A 5,392-nucleotide genomic window follows, 5' to 3' on the forward strand; every position below is an offset into this window, starting at 1 on the left:
ATGAAGTTCATGAGGGAGAACATGGGCTTTGCCTTTTCATTCAGGTAGGTGTGCATTTCTCTGTCTCTTGAGTGAAAGAGACATTAGGTTACTGTATTACAGACAGCTACGTGGGCTATGAGATGATTTAAGGAATTCATAACCATGTTATTCATGTCAAATGTATAATATTTTCATAGTGAACTGTGCTAGGTCCTTCTTGTGAATTTAAGAAAGCTGGCTTATAAAAGTGAAGTTGCTTTCTATGTTTCATTATCGCCATGGTGACTGGTGGTCTCCTCTACCATTGGATGACAGAGATCCTGAGATATGACAGTGGTACTTCCAGCACTGCTGCCTGCATCTATAGTGTGGCCATCCTTTTCGTCTCGTACCTCTGTCATCCTCTCTGCTGTGGTCCTGCACACTCTGGGCACCAAACAGTGATGCAAGCTGATCATCTCCACCTCTGTTCTGTGATGGTGTTAGTGTTGAACGTCATCCCGACATAACTGTTAACATGGGAGTGGTGATGCACTTTTTAAAGTGCAACTGAAGATTTTGCCCGCTCTTTTTTAAACTCATCTGGGCTTTTTCAAGAAGCAAAGAGAGATCTTGTTAGATAGGCTATCAAAGTAAAACAGGAAGAACTGAATATTATTACCAGACAGAGAAAATGTGATCAATTTGATGTGTCAGAGGTCAAAAAGAGGTTTGTTACAGTAAGCAAACTGATTGAGAGGGACTTTTTACATGCCAAGAAACTGTTGGAGGAGTATAAACTTCTGTCAAACAGGATTCTGGTGGCCAACTTTGCAATATATCGAATAGTTGAATCAGCCTGATACCTGAAGTCACATGTCATTTCAGTTAAGTTTGACAATGTTTACATCACAAGACAGTTGTTGCAAAAGGAATCTGATGATGGAATCCAAATAAAACCAACTAACCTGAAAAATATGGTTAATTCCACAAGTTGTAAAATAACAAAACAGGAATTTACCAGATGTCTTGCTCCAATATTACACTCTTAGAAAAAAGGGTTCCAAAAAGGTTATTCGGCTGGCTCCTTGTAGAACCCTCTGTGGAAAGGGTTCTACATGGAACCCAAAAGGATTCTACCTGGAACCAAAAGGGTTCTACCTGGAAACAAAAAAATGTTTTCAAAGGGTTCTCCTATGGGGACAGCCAAAGAACCCTTTTAGGTTCTAGACAGCACCTTTTTTTATAAGAGTTTAATGGTGTACCATCTAGTTACAGTGAATGGGCCTTGGCTGTTGGATGTTCCAGCTACATCTGTCAGCATTGCTGTGAAAAATATAAGGTAGGTCAATATTGATACTTTTCGATATGAGGTCAGGCACATCCCAGAACATAATGTGACATTACATAATGTGTAGCCTTGAGATCAATGATGATATGAAATTGAATAACACATTGGACAAATGGTGACTGGAGTCTCTTTTCTCTGACAGGTTCAGCTGTGCTTCCCAGGCCTATGTATTATCCCAGCTATCTGTGGGGATACAGAACTGGCAAACTTCCACAAGCAGTATGACTGGACATTCAGCCCAGAGGCATTACTCTGTGATGTAGAGCCCTCGGCACCACACCTGAGAGTGAGGGTCTTACTGACACTACTCTGTCTGGTGGGATACATCATGGTGTTTCTGGAGGTCTACACCAGGAGCATCCTCAGGAAAGTGTCTGCATCCTTCTTCAAAAAGCAGGAGGAAAATATAATTAATTTATTTTGAAGAATACATGTGAAACAGGACAAACATTTAAACAAAACTTTTTAATTTATGCTTTCTATGGACAATGGACCCACTCCAACTCGCATACCGCCCCAACAGATCCACAGATGACGCAATCTCTATTGAACTCCACACTGCACTCTCCCACCTGGACAAGAGGAACACCTATGTGAGAATGCTGTTCATCGACTACAGCTCAGTGTTCAACACCATAGTGCCCTCCAAGCTCATCACTAAACTCAGGACCCTGGGACTGAACACCCTCTGCAACTGGATCCTGGACTTCCTGATGGGCCGCTCCCAGGTGATGAGGATAGGTAACAACACAACTGCCACACTGACCCTCAACACGGGTGCCCCCCAGGGGGGCGTGCTTAGTCCCCTCCTGTACTCTCTGTTCACCCACGACTGCTTGGCCGCATACGACTCCAACACCATCATTAAGTTTGCTGACAACACAAAGGTGGCAGGCCTGATCACCGATGACGATGACACAGCCTATAGGGAGGAGGTCAATGGCCTGGCAGTGGTGCCAGGACAACTCTCTCCCTCAACGTCAGCAAGACAAAGGAGCTGATCGTGGACTACAGGCAGTGGCGATTTTAGCATGTAAATCTTGGTGGGGCAAACAAAACAAAAAAAGTGGGATGCATGCCAGCAAAGCCACTACACAACACAACACTAAACAATACGTGAATTGCACTATAACGATGACAAACAGTGCCCACAAACTGTTAGGGTCAACATAAAGCTGTCCCAACAGCAGAGTCCCAACAGCAGTCCCAACACCTTACCACTGCTACACATGGCTATCAGTGGAGCCTTGTCTGGCAGCGAAACAGTTCATTCAGCCTCATTTACTGCCTTTAAAGAAAACATAGCTGATATGGCTGACTTGCTTAAACAAATGTGGTTTCTACTGACAATTGAGATGTACAAACTATGGCATAACGGGACGACAAGCGGATAAGAGGCAATCCGTAATTTTGATTAAGACATTAATGAGCGAGCTAGGACGGACGTAGTCAATATAACTATTTGTTCAGCACTTTTGAAATGTACAGTGACAGAATTCAGAACATTCTTACAGTGTTCTCCCTGTACACCAAGTCAGAACCATAGGATAAATAAAGGGGGCATATAAGCAGACAATGAATGCTCTTACAATATTCAATGATTACATTTCTCTAACACAGGTTATAGGCTACATGTGCACCACCAAGTCAGAACAGTAGGCGAAATTAAGAGGGGAAAATAGACCAAAGTATTAGGGTGAGGACATGGGCTACTAACAGCTTACTACACAACATACACTTAGTATTACTTTCTTAGCTACAGTATACATATCTCCCTGGCATATTACATCATTTATGCAGCAGCATACAATACATTTTTGGACTCACCTTGTTGTGCTGTGCTCACTTAAACAGGAAGGTGGCGCGGCAGTCTTCGTGGGCTAATTTTGTCATTAAACTTTGTCATCAAAGTCTGTCATTCTCTGGATTTATGGTGCTTTCAAGACAACTGGGAACTCGGAAAAAAACAAGGTCGAATCATGATGACGTCAGTGATCTTCAGGTCGTAGCTCTAGAAAGAGGCCCGAGTTCCCAATTTACAATTCCGAGTTGGACGACCGTTCAAAATGTATTTTCCCAGTCGGGGCTCGTTTTTCCCGAGTTCTCAGTTGTCTTGAACTCACTGAAGTCAGATTTCGCAGTTATGAGTTAACAGTTGTTTTGAACGCGGCACAATTATGCTTTATTGACAGCATGGCCAATGTTGAATGTTTATCATTTTAAGCTTGGAAAAGAGACCCTTAATCCCAGACTTTGGACCACACAGCCACTCCACTGAATAGCAGGCTAGTGATTGCTTTGCAATGCTTGCAGTTAGCCATTGATTCCTTCCAAACCACTAATTGTTGAATTTGCGATTTCCAACTTGTTGTGTAATGTTTATGTCCAATGGCCGATGAGCACCGAAACGTTTTATTTATAATTTCTCTTCATTATTTCTCTTCATATGACAAGGATTAAAAAGGATTTGCCAGTAGATTGTCGACTTGATTCATGATGATGACTGCTAGCTAGATTTTGAACGTATGATGTTGACATGATCAGTCCAATCAAAGCTACTGTAGATATAACGTGATTTGACATAATTTTATCTGTGGCAAATGACCTTGAGCCTTCTTGGATGGGCACTTCTAATGTAACTCTATGGCAACACCCAAGGGGCTTGAATTTTCTAGCTCTACCCTTAGACTTGGCGGTGACGTAGTGTCCCCATGAGTGACAGAACACTGAGCCAATCACGGCGCTACTAGAGAACATTACCAACACCTACGCTCCGTATTTTCAGCTGGCTGCCCACCACCACAGAAAGCACTGAGCTAGGCTGAAACACCTGCATTTTGGAGCTGCCTTACGCAATAAAGCAAAAAATAGACCATGTTTGTATGCGGCTATATTAACTCAAAGCTTTTTTTTGTGTCATTGTTTTCAAACTGATAAGTGACACGTATTAATGCCAAAATAACATGCAAAACAGGCAAGCCTTTTTTTTTTTTGTTGCTAAAACCTGCCCTGAATGACGGGGTCCACACACATCAACACAGTTATGAAGAAGGCACGACAATGCCTCTTCCCCCTCAGGAGGCTGAAAAGATTTGGCCCTCAGATCCTCAAAAAGTTATACAACTGCACCATTGAGAGCATCTTGACTGGCTGCATCACTGCTTCGTATGGTAACTGCTTGGCATCCGACCGCATGGCGCTACAGAAGGTAGTGCGTACGGCCCAGTACATCACTGAGGCCAAGCTTCCTGCCATCCAGGACCTCTATACCAGGCGGTGTCAGAGGAAGGCTCTAAAAATTGACAAAGACTCCTGCCACCCAAGTCATAGACTGTTCACTCTGCAACCGCACGGCAAGCGGTACACGGCAAGCGGCAACGATGCACCAAGTCTGGAACCAACAGGACCCTTAACAGCTTCTAACCCCAAGCAATAAGACTGCTAAATAGTTAGTTAAATAGTTAACCAAATAGCTACCCGGACTATCTGCATTGAACCTTTTTGGACTAATTATTTTGACTCAACACATATGCTACTGTTTATCATCCATCCTGTTGCCTAGTCACTTTACCCCTACCTATATGTACATATCTACCTCAATTACCTCGTACCCCTGCATATCGACTCGGTACTGGTACCCTGTGTAAATAGCCAAGTTATCGTTACTCATTGTGTATTTATTCCTTGTGTTATTATATTGTTTCTATTTTATTTATATTTTTCTCTCTACATTGTTGGGAAGGGCCTGTAAGTAAGCATTTCTCTGTTAGTCTACACCTATTGTTTACGAAGCATGTGACAAATAAAATGTGATTGATTTGATTTATTTGATTTGAAGCTTGACTTGCTGTCATTATTTGTAGTTTAGGGAGATCTCTGCTGTAGAACTCAAAAACTGCTTTTAGTGCTTTTCCCTGCTCCTGTTTTAATTTCTTGCTGTTATAATAGTTCTGATTTATTTTAGAATTGGGAAAAAAAACTCCTAAGTCTCTACAGCTGTCAGCTTAGAGAATTTGTCGATTACATTTTTCAATATTTCCAAATTCAACTGATTCTGTAATATACAAAATAGATTGGAAA

General features: G+C 42.1%; 1 pseudogene across 1 annotated transcript; it reads left to right on the forward strand.

Annotated features, from left to right (window-relative positions):
- Positions 1-1,736, forward strand: LOC311148124 (osteoclast stimulatory transmembrane protein-like; annotated as a pseudogene). The gene is made up of 4 exons: positions 1-44; positions 236-1,051; positions 1,212-1,303; positions 1,455-1,736. The product of its transcript is annotated as an osteoclast stimulatory transmembrane protein-like (transcript).
- The last annotated feature ends 3,656 nt before the right edge of the window (positions 1,737-5,392 follow it).

Source organism: Coregonus lavaretus, assembly GCF_964263955.1.
Source record: "Coregonus lavaretus genome assembly, chromosome: 20".
NCBI lineage: Eukaryota > Metazoa > Chordata > Actinopteri > Salmoniformes > Salmonidae > Coregonus > Coregonus lavaretus.